Here is a 17,287-nt window from a genome sequence, read left to right as displayed (position 1 = left end):
AAGGGTTAATCATTTCTGATTTCCGTCTGCAGGTGGCACACCGTAAATTCAAGTTCATACTTCTACTTATTGATCATGCTGACATTAAACAAATCTATGGAGTCACAACTGGGAAAGAGGAGGAATCTAGATCACTTCCATCTTTTCTACGCCACTGTGAGATTTGTTCCTTACATTATTACTTTTAGTGCTTTTAGTTGACTACTTTTAGTTGATTATTTTTCATTACTTTAGATAATATACCCAAACCTCTTTTTGTGTTAGATTGCTGGTAGTTAGTGTATCTTTATTGTCAGCGTGTACAGTAAATCAATAAATAGTAGTACTCCTTCTCTACGTCTCCTTTCCTTTTACCTGCCTCGCAACCGAACCAAAGAAAGGACAGAAAAGGTATTTTCAAAGAATAAATTAATAACAATTTTAGGAAACAAGGAAGAGTATCAACAGCAGATGAAAAATATTGAACACTCCCTGAAAGTCAGAAAACAGTGTCAGTCGTGCGGGTATGGGAAAGCGGCAGAAGACTGGGTACCCTGGAGAGTGGGAAGGCTGGCAGGTTGTGCCTTTGCTCCTCCACGTTGCTTTGGGTGGGCTGTTACCCATTTGGTTGTCACTATAGTGCCATGGTACAAATCAGAGGTGGCAGTTTGTTCCATAAGTGCAAGAAAAGAGTTTAGAACAGTAACAGACAGTCTCAGCCTCCCCAGGTCTCACAGAAAGTCTGTAGAAGCAACTGCTGTCAGCCCCATGGGCACACCTGGCCAAGGGGCTCAGCCTGCTTCTGATGTAGTGGTGGGGGTGTTGGGCCATAGTGTGAGTGTTGTGTGTGTCCTCTCAAGGAGTTTCCTGCCTCATTCCTCTGCTGGGAATCTTTCAAGGGTGTGAGGGGGAATCCAGGCTACCCAGCTTCTGGCCATGGCCCTCTCTGATGCCATTCCCTTCCGCAGGGCCTGCTGAAGCCCTGTCCTTCTCATCAGTATCCAAGCGGCTGCACCCCAGTGAAGGTGACACATTTGGAGAAAGATTGGCTGTGAAAACTCTGAGCAAGCCTGTGCTCTGTGTCTGACTCCCACATGACTTTGCATAGTTCCGGGCAAGGGAGGAAGCCTACAAGGTCAAGAGGCTGCCCAGGATGCTGAGGGTGAGTTCAGGGCATGGGTACCCAGAGGCTACTCTCTCATTTCCCTCCTCCTGACCAACATACATGTCTTCCTAGAGGTTCCTCCCTTTTTCAAAGTCCTGAAATGTCCCCCATTCCTGAGCACATAAGGTACTTTGGCTGGTGTTCAGGGCCCTGAAGACACTGCCATGATTCCCCTCCATCACTCTCTGTTACACCTATCACCTCCTAATACTTGATTGGTCTCATTCTCATGCTATTCTCTCCTTAAATCTCAGTGCCCTCTCCTGCCTGGGCTCTAAGCACTCTGGACATCTCTGTCTCAGCCTGTAGCCAAGTGTGGATTATGTCTGCCACACAGGCTGAGGCGAGGTTGGGGTCATCTCTAACTTCCGCAATGATCCAGTCTCAATTCTTTCTTATCAACAGCTTTTGAGGGTTTAATAACCCCTCCTCTTTCAAACATGTTAACTCATTTTCTAGAGAGCCTGCTTTTCTGGGTATTCTATTAAAGATCATTTTAGGGACATGAGGTTGTAGGTGTGCAACTACAATGAGTGATTTCCTATAAGCAGATTCCCTAGTTCAGTTGACCTGGAGGACACTGAGCTGACGGATCTGACTGCTGTACTCCATATCAATAGTAAAACAATTCAGCTGGGAAAAGACCTACCAAAGTGATTCTGACCTGGGGCTAGTCCCATCCTTCTGTATCTCTTAATAAAGGCCTATTTATCTGTAGAGCAAATATTTTTGTCTGAAATTAAGAAAATACATTTTACTGTTCCTGCTCTTCACATGGATCAGGGCCATTGTCAGGTTTTATGCAGTGGAAGGTTTCTTGATTGAAAGCTATAGTGTCCATTTCAGTAGCCACCAGCCACATGTTTCTATTGGGACCTTGAAATGTGGTTGGCTCAAATGGAGGTGTGCTGTAAGTGTAAAATGCACACCAGATTTCAAAGACAGTGTAAAAAAATCCCAGAATGTAAAACATCTCATTAATAATTTGTATATTGATTATGTGTTAAAATGATAATATGTTGGGTTAAATAAAATTATTAAAATCATTTCATCGGTTTTTACTTTTCCAATATAGCTACTAGAAAAAATGAAATTATAAGGGTGGCTCACATATTTCTATTTTTAATGCATCTAGGTCCAGGCACAGTTGAGCTTGGCATTTTGTGCTGAGGACACACACAGAGAGGATTTGGGGAAGATCTGGTAAAGGGTTTCTTTCCTCTAGAGAGCAGACACACTTTTCTTTCCCTAGGGTGGATGAGTAGAAGAGACACGGTGACTGGGCCCTCCTGGAACCGGTGACCTTGATAAGATAGGTCTCATTGTTGAAGTTGGTCACACTTCCTGAAGGCCCTGCCTTTGGAAAATCCCCACCACATTTTCCCCTTTTCCCCAAGTGTTCTCTCACCTCCAGCAGGACTTTTGATGACTCCTCTGAGGGCCATCCTCTGAGGGTTGAAGATTATGAGTACACTGAGATTCGAGCTGGCAATTGTGTTCATGTGAGATCATCTGATTTAGTTTATTCCTGATTTCCTTTAAATTCTTGGCTCAGTCATCATTTCACTGTGTGCCTTGGGCACAATAAATGATTTTTCAGAGCAGAACCATAATGGAATTATAAATAACATACTTGAGTGCTTTGTGCAAATCACAAAGCTTGTCTCTACATTATTATCTATATTTGTGGGTTTATAACTATACATACACAACCTACTGCTGTTTCCTGTCTGGATTATGCCTGTTTCTAGATTATCATTGTTAAGAGAAAGATAGCCTGAGGGCACCTGTGATAGAAATCAAGGGAATCAGAAGTAGTGAGGTGAATAAAAACAAGTGAGAATTAGATGACGAGATGGAAGAGAATGGGAAAAAATGGAGTGAAAATACTGTGATGATATTTAATAGCTTTTGGGAGTTCACTATATATCAGCCATATATGAAAAGTTTTTAACATTAATGTTATTTCCCTTAGTTCCCATAATGACCCTTGAGGAAGGTACTAAAATCATCTCATTTTATAGATGAGAAAACTGGGATAGAGAGAAGTTAAGTAATCTGCCAAATTAATACCAATGATCCGTGGCTGGATTAGGATTTGAATCCAGGTCTGACTCATGCTTTTAATTATTGTATTGTACTGCCCAGAGTAGAATTAGGATGGGGTATGTAAGTAAAAAAGAGAAGAGAATGTCAAAAGATGGAAGGAAAATTGATTCTGGGCAGTGAATAAACAATGAAATATATAGATGATGTATTATAGAAATGTACACTTGAAACCTATATAATTTTATTAACCAATGTCACCTCCTCAAATTTAATAAAAATTAAAAAACAAGAAAATGGAATAAAAAAAGGGTACCCTAGAAATGTGAGTAGCATAGAGGAAGAGAAAAGAAGAAAAGCTTGACTTCGAAGAGCGTATTAAAAAGAGAAGATAGGAAGGAAAGTTGAAAGCAAATTACAGTTTCATTCTTTTCTTTATACACCTGGAAGATTCTTATTCATATTTCTCCACAAAATTTCTATTTAAGCTTAAGTTCCCTACATAGTTTAGGGAGATCTGCTCTGAGACAATTTATGTGGTGCCACTTTTCCCAGTGTAGGAAATTGTGAAGAGGGACCTGGAGCCTTTGTCAGAAGTGACAACATAGATTCTACAATGAAGTGTTCTGGGGCGTTGGGGAAGGGCACCTTTAAAGTGAATGAGGGGTTTTCCCATGGAGAGACAGTGAAACCATGGTCTGCATAAATACAAAATGTACATTTGAGGTTAACTCCAAGCCAGGACCCTGAGATGTTGTCCTGCTTTTCTTGCTTACAGTTCCTCACTGTTGATCCCAAGAAAGAACATACCAACCGAGAAAGACTCCTGGTGGCCACCTGGCCTCAAATTAAAAAAACTAGCAACCATTGCTAAACAGGGGTCACTCATGCAAGAGAGAAGCCTGCACTAAGCTGCTTGCCATCCATACTGAACTGCCTGCACTGTGTTCCTGCTGGCTAGCCAATGCTTATAAAGGAGTTCCTGGAGTTGTATTTCAACCAATAGGACTGAGACTGTCCAATAGGAGTTGCCCAGTTATATCCTCATTATCATCTTCACCAACCATTCAGAGTGGCTCCACTCTGACCAATCAGGACAGTTTTTGGACTAGTTAAACAGTGAGGCTTTGGAGACCTCATTTGCATGAGGATGGACAAATCGGGGATTGGGGCAGGGATTTCTCTCTATATAGGTCAGCTCCCCTCTGGATCAAAGAGTGTACTTTCCCTTTCCATCACAGACTGGAGACTGCATTTCCCTGGCTACATGGAAGATGTCTCACCAGACAAGAGTAAATTGGAGCAGAGTAGGCTGAGTGGATCAGATAGAACTGGACCAGGGCAGAGCTGTTTAGCCAGAGAACTGCCTTGTCTTGGGATGCCTCACCCAAAGGCTGCCTCACAGCTATGCAGTTCCACAGCTGTGCTGTCTCATAATTGAATTGTAACAATATTCAGCTATTCCACAACTCACAGTTGAGTTGTTTGCACTGAATAAATTTTCCTTCTTCACCGCACCCTAAATTGGGGATTCCTGTTGGCATTGAGTTTACACACAAAGGATTTTGAGATTGTTATTTTTTAATTAAATGTATTATAGTGATACTTATTAGTAAAATTACGTAGGTTTCAAGTGTACAATTCTATAATACATCATCTATAGATCACATTGTGTGCTCACCACCCAGAGTCAGTTCTCTTTCCATCACCATCTTTTTGACCCCCTTTTCCCTCTTCTACCATCTCCCTTCCCCCCTTACCCTCTGGTAACCACTAAACTATTGTCTGTGTCTATGAGTTTTTGTTTCTTTGTTTGTCTTGTTCCTTTGTTGCTTTCAGTTTTACATCCCACATGAGTGGAGTAATATGGTTCGCGACTTTTTTTGTCTTTCACTTTCATAATAATCTCAAGATCCATCCATGTTGTTGCAAATGGCAGTATTTCATCTTTTCTTATGGTAGAGTAGTATTCCATTGTGTATATACACCACATCTTCTTTATCCAATCATCTATCAAAAGACACTTTGGCTGTTTCCATGTCTTGGCCACCATAAAGTTGTGATTATTTCTAATTTGGGACATTGACATGTCAACTTCAACAAGCAAACAAACAAAAATGGAAAGTTCTGTCTCAAAAACCAAGTGTTGAGTAAAAAACTAAAGGAAGTTGGAGGACATAAGTCATATGAAACCATGCATATAAAGTTTTAAAACCTACAAAACAGTGCCTATGTGTATATAGTTACATACGTATGCGGTAAAATTCTGATATCATGCATAGGAATGATTAACTCCAAAGAAGGGGAACTGGATTGGAAATACTAATCAGGGAGCTTTATTTTTATTTTATTTTTTAAACTGGGCAGAGAGTACATGGGTGCTCAATACATCATTCTCTAAATTATTTTTTTTAATTTTATTTTATTAAATTTATTGGGGTGACAATTCTTAGTAAAATTACATAGATTTCAGGTGTACAATTCTGTATTACATCATCTATAAATCCCATTGTGTGTTCATCACCCAGAGTCAGTTCTCCTTCCATCACCATACATTCGATCCCCCTTACCCTCATCTCCCACCCCCCACACCCCACCCCCTTTACCCTCTGGCAACCACTAAACTATTGTCTGTGTCTATGAGTTTCTGTTTTTCATTTGTTTGTCTTGTTATTTTGTTGTTTTTGGTTTATATACCACATATCAGTGAAATCACATGGTTCTCTGCTTTTTCTGTCTGACTTATTTCGCTCAGCATTACTCTCTCAAGATCCATCCATGTTGTCACAAATGTTCCTATATCATCTTTTCTTACTGAATAGTATTCCATTGTGTATATATACCACAACTTCTTTATCCATTCATCTATCGAAGGACATTTTGGTTGTTTCCATGTCTTGGCCACTGTAAACAAAGCTGCAATGAACATTGGAGCACACGTGTCTTTATCTCTAAATGTTTTCAGATTTTTTGGGTAGATACCCAGGAGAGGGATTGCTGGGTCACATGGCAATTCTATTCATAATTTTTTGAGGAACCTCCACACTGCCTTCCATAACCGCTGCACCAGTCAGCATTCCCACCAACAGTGTATGAGGGTTCCTTTTTCTCCACAGCCTCTCCAACATTTGTTACTATTTGTCTTGTTGATGATAGCCATTCTGACTGGGGTGAGGTGATATCTCATTGTGGTTTTGATTTGCATTTCTCTGATGATTAGTGATGTTGAGCATTTTTTCATATGTCTATTTGCCATTTGTATGTCCTCTTTGGAGAAATGTCTCTTCAAGTCCTCTGCCCATTTTTCAATTGGGTTGTTTGTTTTTTTGTTGTTGAGTTGCATGAGTTCCTTGTATATTCTGGATACTAGCCCCTTATCGGAGGCACTGTTTGCAAAAATCTTCTCCCATTCAGTTGGTGGCCTCTTTATTTTGTCAATGGTTTCTTTTGCTGTGCAGAAGCTTTTAAGTTTCATATAGTCCCATTCATTTATTTTAGCTTTTACTTCCATTGCCTTTGGAGTCAAATTCATAAAATGCTCTTTGAACCCAAGGTCCATAAGTTTAGTACCTATGTTTTCTTCTATGCAGTTTATTGTGTCAGGTCTTATGCTTAAGTCTTTGATCCATTTTGAATTAACTTTGGTACATGGTGACAAATAGCAGTCCAGTTTCATTCTTTTGCACGTGGCTATCCAATTCTCCCAGCACCATTTATTGAAGAGGCTGTCTTTGCTCCATTGTATGTTTTTAGCTTCTTTGTCAAAAATTATCTGTCCATATTTATGTGGTTTTATTTCTGGGTTCTCAATTCTATTCCATTGGTCTATGTGTCTGTTTTTCTGCCAATACCATGCTGTTTTGATTATTGTGGCCCTGTAGTACAAGCCAAAGTCAGGAAGTGTGATACCTCCATTATTGTTCTTTTTTCTTAAGATTGCTTTGGCTATTCGGGGTCTTTTGTGGTTCCAAACAAATCTGATTATTTTTTGTTCTATTTCTTTAAAAACTGCCATTGGGATTTTGATGGGGATTGCATTGAATCTGTATATTGCTTTGGGTAACATGGCCATTTTAACTATGTTGATTCTTCCAATCCATGAGCATGGAATGTCTTTCCATTTCTTTGTGTCTTCTTCAATTTCTTTTAAAAACGTCTTGTAGTTTTCAGCATATAGGTCATTCACATCCTTGGTTAAGTTTATTCCTAGGTATTTTATTCTTTTTGCTGCAATGGGAAAAGATTTTTTTTTTTTAATTTCTTTTTCTGAGATTTAATTATTAGTATATAGGAAGTCAATGGACTTTTGTACGTTGATTATGTAGCTGGCAACTTTACTGTATTCGTTGATTGTGTCTAATAGCATTTTGGTGGAGTCTTTAGGGTTTTCTATATATAGCATCATGTCATCTGCAAAGAGTGATAATTTAACTTCTTCATTCCCAATTTGGATGCCTTTTATTTCTTTCTCTTGCCTGATTGCTCTGGCGAGGACTTCCAACACTATGTTGAAAAGCAGAAGTGATAGGGGACAGCCCTGTCGTGTTCCTGAATATAGAGCAAAGAGCTCTAGTTTTTCACCATTAATTATGAGATTAGCTGAGGGTTTGTCACATATGGCCTTTATTATGTTAAGGTATTTTCTTTCTATACCTATTTTATTAAGTGTTTTAATCATAAATGGATGTTGTATCTTTTCAAATGTTTTTTTCTGCATCAATTGATATAATCATATGATTTTTGTCCTTTATTTTGTTTATGTGATGTATCACATTGATGGATTTGCATATGTTGAACCATCCTCGTGACCCTGGGGTGAACCCCACTTGGTCATGATGAATAATCTTTTTAATGCACTGTTGCATTCAATTTGCTAGAATTTAGTTCAAGTTTTTTGCATCTGTATTCATCAGAGAGATTGGTCTGTAGTTCTCTTTTTTTGTGTTGTCCTTACCGGGTTTTGGTATCAGGGTAATGTTGGCCTCATAAAATGAGTTAGGGAGTACTGTCTCTTCTTCAATTTTTTGGAAGAGTTTGTGCAGAATTGGTATTAGATCCTCTTTGAAGGTTTGGTAGAATTCACTAGTGAAGCCATCTGGTCCCGGACTTTTGCTTTTGGGAAGGTTTTGGATGACTGATTCAATTTCGTTACTGGTGATCGGTCTGTTTAGATTTTCCAGTTCTTCATGGTTCAGCCTTGGAAGGCTATATGTTTCTAAGAACTTGTCCATTTCTTCTAGGTTGTTGAATTTGGTGGCATATAGTCCTTCATAGTATTCTTGGATGATCCTTTGTATTTCTGTGGTGTCCGTGATAACTTCCCCTTTTACATTTCTGATTTTGTTAATCAGTGTCTTCTCTCTTTTTATCTTAGTAAGTCTAGCCAATGGTTTGTCAATTTTGTTAATCTTTTCAAAGAACCAGCTCTTTGTCAATTTAATTTTTTCTATTGTCTTTCTGTTCACTATTTCATTTAGTTCTGCTCTGATTTTTATTATTTTCTTTCTTCTGCTGACCTTAGGTTTCATTTGTTCATCTTTTTCTAGTTCTTTAAGGTGTAACATGAGGTTATTTATTTGGGATTTTTCTTGTTTCTTGAGATAGGCCTGTAATGATATAAATTTCCCTCTTAAAACTGGTTTTACTGCATACCAAAAATTTTGGTAGGATGTATTTTCATTGTCATTTGTTTCTATATATCTTTTCATCTCTCCTCTAATTTCTTCTTGACCCGCTCATTCTTTAAAAGTGTGTTTTTTAATCTCCATATATTTGTGTTTTTTCCTGCTTTCTTTTTGCAGTTGATATCCAATTTCAAAGCCTTGTGATAAGAGAATATGCTTGGTATGATTTCAGTCTTCTTAAATTTGTTGAGACTGATTTTATGTCCCAATATATGGTCTATCCTTGAGAATGTTCCATGTACACTAGAAAAGAATGTATAGTCTGATGTTTTAGGATGAAGTGCTCTATAAATGTCAATTATGTCCATTTCATCTAATGTGTCATTTAGGGCTGCTATTTCGTTATTTATTTTCTGTTTGGATGATCTATCCATAGCTGTCAATGATGTATTTAAGTCCCCTAGTATAATTGTGTTTTGGTCAATTTCTCCCTTTAGTTCTGTTAGTAGTTGCTTGGTATATTTTGGTGCTCCCTGATTGGGGGCATAAATATTGATGACTGTTATGTCTTCTTGTTGTACAGTCCCCTTCACCATTATGAAATGTCCATCTTTGTCTCTTGTTATCTTTTTCACCCTGAAGTCTGTTTCATCTGATATCATTATGGCTACACCTGATTTTCTCTGGGTACCATTTGCTTGGAGTGTCAATTTCCACCCTTTCACTTTGAGTCTATGCTTGTCCTTGTAGCTGAGATGTGTCTCTTGGAGACAGCATATGGTTGGGTTTAGTTTTTTGATCCAATCTGCTACTCTGTGCCTTTTTATTGGTGAGTTCAGTCCATTTACATTTAGGGTGATTATTGATATGTGAGGATATCCTGTCATTCTATCTTTAGTTTTCTGGTAAGAGTGTGTCTCCATTGTTTCTTTGCCTGTTTGTTGCTGTCTATTATTTCTGTGTGGTGGTATTCTATGATGTTTCCTTCTGTGTCTTCTTTTATTTCAGTATATATTTCAGTTCTGGATTTATTTTGACTGGTTACCCTTAAGTTTATGTAAAAGAAAGTTTGATATTTAGAGTATTCCATTTTCTTCAGCACACTTACTTTCTCCATTCTCATATTCCGGTTCAGGTCTTTATTCTCCCACTTTTTATGTTTTGGTTGCCACAAATTGTCCCCGTTTTTGGTGGTCGAATAGCCTCCTTTAGTATTTCTTGTAGTGCAGGTCGTGTATTAGAAAATTCCCTCAGCTTCTGTATGTCTGGAAAGGTCTTTATTCCTCCTTCATATCTAAAGGATATCTTTGCTGGGTATATTATTCTTGGCCCATAATTTCTCTCTTTCAATAGTTTGAATAGTTGGTTCCACTCCCTCCTGGCTTGTAGAGTTTCTGCTGAGAAATCTTGTGATAATCTAATGGGCTTTCCTTTGTAGGTTACCATCTTGTTTTCCCTGGCTGCCTTGAGGATTCTTTCTTTGTTGTTGATTTTTGACAGCTTCAATAAAATGTACCTTTTAGAAGGCCTGTTGGGAATGAGGTAATTAGGTGTTCTATTTGCTTCTTGGATTCGAGGATCCAGTTCTTTCCACAAGTTTTGAAAGTACTCATGCATTATTTGTTTGAATATACTCTCTGTTCCCTTCTTTCTTTTTTCTCCTTCTGGTATGTCCATTATTCTTATATTGCTGTTTCTGATGGAGTCAGAAAGTTCTTGTAGAGGTCTTTCATTTCTTTTAAGTCTCAATTCTCTTCTTCCATCCATGTCATTTCCAGGTTTCTATGTTTGATGTCACTGATTCTTTCCTCCATCTGGTCAACTCTACTTCCTAAGCTGGTTATTTCATTCTTAATTTCCTTGATTGAGTTCTTAATCTCCAGAAATTTTTTCTTTGGTTCTTTTTTAAAATTTCAATCTCTTTGGTAAAATGCTCATGTTGTTCTTTTATTGTGTTTCTGAGTTCATTAAACTGCCTTTCTGTATTTTCTTGCATCTTGTTGAGTTTTTTCAGAGCTGCCATCTTGAATTCTCTGTCATTTGAGTCACATATTTCCATATCTTAAGTTCATTTTCTGGAGACTTTTCACTTTCTTTCTGAGCTGCCTAGTTGCCTTGGTTATTCGTGGCAATTACTGATTTATTATTTTTCTTCCTAGACATCTACAGGAGTAGGTTCTGCAACAGGTTGATAGGAAGAGGTCTTTCTTTTGTTTTCCAGTAGGTGTGGTAGAATGTTTTACTTTCTCTCCGACTGCAGCCCTTTTTTCTCTCTCACACTGTAGTGTTATGTGTTCTCTGCACTATTCCTGCTTCTCACACAATGGGGCGATTCCCTGGAAGGCGGGCCTCTCCTCTGTTAACAGTTCACCTGGGTTTAGGGCACCGCATCCCTTTAGGTGAATTCTGTAGAGGGCCTCTTCATCTTGCCTGTCTGCTGCGCAGGGAGTCCTTTGTGGAGTTATAGCTGTTTAATTTGTTATAAATTCCAGGGGAGATTTCCAGAGGCTCACCTCACGCTGCCATTTTGATGACGTCTCTGGTTTTTCTTATGTATCTTGGAATGTACCATTTGATGTTTATGGCACGGAGTCACAACTAGAGTGCAGTGGCAAACTCATATTATTTTGAAGAACAATTGGGGTTCTTTGATTAGGGTTCTATGGAAGATGTCAGAGATGAGCTAAAAAGCAAATATTCACATTTAGGAGCAGTGGCATTTAATAAAGTGATTAAGCAGTGACATTAAATAAATTCTCAGGCCATTTTGAAGTGATTAATGTGGGTGGATGGAAGCCAGGATTTATTGGGGAAGGAACATAAAGATGCTTTCCTTGATTAAAAATTGCAAGCAATGGTGGTAAAAATTTCATGGGAAGTTTTGTTTGATTGTTCTTGGCGTTAGATGACATCGATTATTAAAGAGGCTTCTCCCGCTCCCTGCCACAGGGTGGGAGGATAAAGTTTATGGAGGAATGGAAATAATTGTGAACAGATTCTGTGTCATGTTGCAGTTGTTTGCAGACACTTTGGTTCATCTCTATTCCTTAACATCTCCCGTTTCCTAGGTGAATTCACTGACCCAAGATTATGGTTGCCATTTTCTAAAAAGGTATTTCCTCCGTGATAATATAGTGATAATCTAGTGTTATTGGCAGGATTCAATAAGATACTTTGTATAAAGTGCTTGTCAGAGACCAAAGTATATAGCAACTGTTCAATGATGTAAGATACTATTGCTGTTATCATTATGTTCTATCTTTACCACCAGCTTTGATGGAAGGAATCCTCTAGAATCTTTATCCAGCAATTATATTCTCCATTTCTATGTTCTAACCCAGTGGAAAATTATAAGAAGCACAGAAATTTACCATCAATCATGCTTGATTTATTCACTGTTATATCAGGTATATGGTAGTTACTTGTTGAATCCAATCTACAGAATTTATGAGTGAATGAAAATTAGATGGAAAAATTCCATTCAGGCAGAATTCTTGCTCCTGGGAAAGGCAGGGGTAAGTGGAATGACTCTGTTGGAAGGTAATATAAAATTGTGGGAAGGTAATGTGGTCCAACTTTCTACTTAAAGCAGGAATCACAACCTTACCTTTATTACAAATGTTCATTGGCTTCTCCTTTAATGTTGGGATTGGGAGGTTTGGTTAAATGTTCACATTTTTCTCCAACAAAACACAAGATACATTCTTGGACAAATATAAGTGAACATACTGAGATATGTTGATGCTCTATTTAAATCACAGTAAAAGTCTGGGTTATATTGTTATTCTTTAAACAGAGCAGAGAGCACTTGTATTTGAGTCATTCCTGAATTTTGGTCCTATACTGAAGAGACAGTATAGTGTTCAAGATTTTGGCCTTTGTAGACAAACCTGGGCTAGAATCAGAGGAGAGAACTTAAGTCAGTGTGCTTCATTTGCATGGGCCCCTTCCAAAGCTCTGGGAGGGACCCTCACAATGTACTCACATGGTCATATATTTTAAAAAATTATATATATATATTATTTATAGAAAACTCATGTTTTTTTGTAAATATAAATGTATACATATTTATATATTATTATATGTATGTATATAAAAACTGCAATTAGTTAAGATTAAGAGCTCTTTCACTTCAATTTTATATGAAGAGTCAATCAGAGTAAATAACCACTAAAATTATAAAGACTGATTAAGTGGTTATTTTATATTTTTTATTGGAAATATTTTGAAATGTACAGCAAGGGGAAGTAGAAAAAATACAACTATAGTTAGAGAACTCAATACCCCTCTCTCAAAAATTGATACAACATGTGGACAGAGATCATTGGTGTCAATATAAAGGACTTAACACTATCAACCAACTAGACACATAGACATTTATTGAGCATCTAACCAATATCAGCAGAAAACATGATGTTGATTTGTTATGTGTTAACTTGAATAGGCTGGAATACATTTTCCAGAATGAGTTCATTCATATATTTCTGATTACGATGGGCCTCTGGAAGATTCTTGTGGAAGATATGGAAGGCAGAAGTGAAGCAGTGGCCATTTTGTAGCTCATACATTTTGTTTACTGATCTACTGAGTAAACTTGATACTCTGAGGCAGCAGGTGGACTGTGACTGCTCCATCTTCCCCTGCATCTTTTGTTAGCTTCTATAATGCCCAGGGCAGGGATGCATAATTAAATCCAAGATGAAGGGCTCCAATTCTCCCAGACATCATACTACTATGTCAGAGGCAACAAGAATGGACATGATTTTCTGTCTTTCTCCTATGATTACATATGCTGACACTGGCTCTAATTTGTTCCGGATCTCTCTCTTTACATTCAATGTTCATTCCCAACTGCCTTTCCAGTGGCTCGTAATCTCCAGCAGGAGATGTGAAAAATAAACCTTACAGAATGCTTAGTCAGCTACCACAATTGTGTAAGATCAAATTTCTGTAACCAATCCATATGATGGATGTTGTTATTATTTGAATAAACCCTCTCTGGTAAAATTTATAAAACAACAACAACAACACACACACACACATACACAAAGAGTAAGTAGGGGTGGCTAGATGGCTCAGTTGTTTGGAATGAGAGCTCTCAACAACAGGGTTGCCAGTTCAATTTCCACCTGGGCCAGTGAACTGCACCCTCCACAACTAGATTGAAGACAATGAGCTGCCGCTGAGATTCTGGCCGGGCGGCCAGATGTCTCAGTTGGTTAGAGTGCTGTTGGTGGGATGGCTCAGTTGGTTAGAGTGCAAGCTCTCAATAACAAGGTTGCTGGTTCAATTTCTACATGGGATGGTGGGCTGCCCCCCCCGCAACTAAAGATTGAAAACAGTGACTGGACTTGGAGCTGAGCTGCATCTTCCACAACTAGATTGAAGGACAACTACTTGGAGCTGATGGGCCCTGGAGAAACACACTATCCCCCAATACAATTTATTAAAAACACACACAAAAAAACCCCAAAGAGTAAATAAACCCCATCCCATCTTCCACCCCCCTCCCCAGAAAAATAAAACAGGGAGGAGAAGACAGAGATATGCCAGGCTATTAATTACTAAAAATAATTTTCTGGACTTTGTAATATTTAGTATGCTGTATAAGCAGAAATAAACTTACAGCATAAATAGGGAAAATTTGTGACAATAAAAACATAAAAGGGGAGAGAGTAAGGGTCTGAACTGGCACAGGGAATAGAGAAAGGAAGTATGCTGAAGAAAATGGAATACTCCAAATATCAAACTTTATTTTACATAAACTTAATGGTAACCACTCAAAAAAAAAAAAAATCCAGAACTGAAATACATAACATAAAAAAGAAGAAATAGTGGGGAAAAATCAAAGAATACCACCACACTAAAATAACAGCAACAAAAAGGCAAAGAAACAATGGAGACACCATCCTACCAGAAAACCAAAGATAGAATGACAGGAAATCCTCATATATCAATAATCACCCTAAGTGTAAATGGACTGAACTCACCAATAAAAAGGTACAGAGTAGCAGATTGGATAAAAAAAAACTAAATCTAACCATATGCTGCCTCCAAGAGACACATCTCAGGTAGAAGGACAAATATGACTCAAGGTAAAAGGATGGAAACTGACACTCCAAGCAAATGGTATTCAGAGAAAAGTAGGTGTAGTCATACTGATATCAGATGAAACAGACTTCAGTATAAAAAAGTAACAAGAGACAACTATGGACATTTCATAATGACAAAGGGGACTATACAGCAAGAAGACATAACAGTCATCAATATTTATGCCCCCAATCAGGGAACATCGAAATATACTAAGCAACTACTAACAGAACTAATGGGAGAAATCGACCAAAACACAATTATACTAGGGGACCTAAATACATTATTGACAGATCATCCAAACAGAAAAGAAATAATAAAATAGCAGCCCGAAATGACACATTAGATGAAATAGATATAATTGACATTTATATAGCACTTCATTTTACAACACCAGACTATACATTCTTTTCTAGTGTACATGAAACATTCTCAAGGATAGACCATATATTGGGACATAAAACTAGCCTCAGCAATTTCAGGAAGATTGAAATCATATCAAGTATAGTCTCTGATCACAAGGCTTTGAAATTGGATATCAGCTGCAAAAAGAAAGCAGGAAAAACCACAAGTATGTAGAGATTAAACAACATACTTTTATAGAGCACCTGTTTAATCTGGAAACAGCAACACTTTTAAAGAATGACTGGGTCAAAGAAGAAATAAGAGGAGAGATCAAAAGATAGAAACAAATGACAATGAAAACACATCCTACCAAAATATTTGGGATGCAGCAAAAGCAGTTTTTAGAGGGAAACTTATATAATTGCAGACCTATCTCAAGAAAGACGAAAACTCCCAGAAAACAACCTCACATTACACCTTAAAGAACTAGAAAAAAGAAGAACAAATGAAACCCAAAGTCAACAGAAGGAAGGAAAAAATAAAAATCAGAGCAGTACTAAATGAAATAGAGAACAAAAAGACAACAGAAAAAAATTAATGCGACAAAGAGCTGGTTCTTTGAAAAGATTAATAAAATTGACAAACCCTTGCCTAGACTCACCAAGCTAAAAAGAGAAAAGACATAAATAAACAAAATCAGAAATGAAAGAGGGGAGGTCACTATGGGTACCACAAAAATACAAAGGATCATTCAAGAATAGTATGAAGGACTATATGCCACTAAATTCAGTAACCTAGAAAAAAATCGATAAGTTCTTAGAAACATGTAGCCTTCCTAGGCTGAATCACAAAGAACTGGAAAATTTAAATAGACCAATCAACAGTAAGGAAATTGATTCAGTCATCTGAAACCTTCCCAAAAGCAAAAGTCGGGACCAGACGGCTTCACTAGTGAATTCTACCAAACCTTCAAAGAGGATCTAATACCTGTTCTATTCAAACTCTTCCAAAAAATTGAAGAAGACACAATACTCCCTAACTCATTCTATGAGGCCAACATTACCCTGATACCAAAATCTGGTAAGGATAACACAAAAAGAAAACTACAGACCAATATCTCTGATGAACACAGATGCAAAAATCCTAAACAAAATTCTAGCAAATCGAATGTAACAATGCATTAAAAAGATTATACATCACGACCAAGTGGGGTTCATCCCAGGGGCAGAAGGATGGTTCAACATATGCAAATTGATCCATGTGATACATCACGTAAACAAAATAAAGAACAAAAATCATATGATTATATCAATAGATGCAGAAAAAGTGTTTGACAAGATACAACATCCATTTATGATTAAAACACTTAATAAAATGGGTATAGAAGGAAGATACCTTAACATAATAAAGGCCATGTATGACAAGCCCTCAGCCAATATGTATATAAGATGTCTAATTTGTTATGATTTCTTTTTCCATTCTAAGAAAGTATTCACATTTTCACCTAATTTTATATTTTGAAATTTGTATTCTTTTTCTTCCAGAAAGCCCCCAAAGATCCAGGCCTGAAAGAATTCATGTCCGACTCTGACTGGAATCTTAACACCATTCACTAACTGTGTGGTCTTGAGCAACTCACTTCACCTCTCTGAGCACCAGTTTAATCTGGAAAACAGCAATAATCTGTTAAACAGTATAGTAACCTTATGAAACTACTAAGGTTATTATGAGGAATACATAAACTGATGCATGTAAAAGTGATAATAAATATTAGTTAGTATAATTATTATAATACTTACATCCTATTTTCCCATAGATTTCCCCATCTTAAAATGGACATAATAAAATACCCTCTCATACTCACAATGGTTCTTGGAAGAATCAAATGAGATAACATTTACATTGCTATGAATATGTAAGTTTTGTTTTTATTAGTCACCCAAAGAAGGGCATGCACATGTGCCCACACCCTACATCCCCTACACACATACTCATACACACACATGTACACACACACCACTTCTCTTTCTAATTCCAA

Source organism: Rhinolophus sinicus, linkage group LG06 (assembly GCF_036562045.2).
Source record: "Rhinolophus sinicus isolate RSC01 linkage group LG06, ASM3656204v1, whole genome shotgun sequence".
Lineage (NCBI taxonomy): Eukaryota > Metazoa > Chordata > Mammalia > Chiroptera > Rhinolophidae > Rhinolophus > Rhinolophus sinicus.
This window is presented reverse-complemented; position numbering follows the sequence as displayed.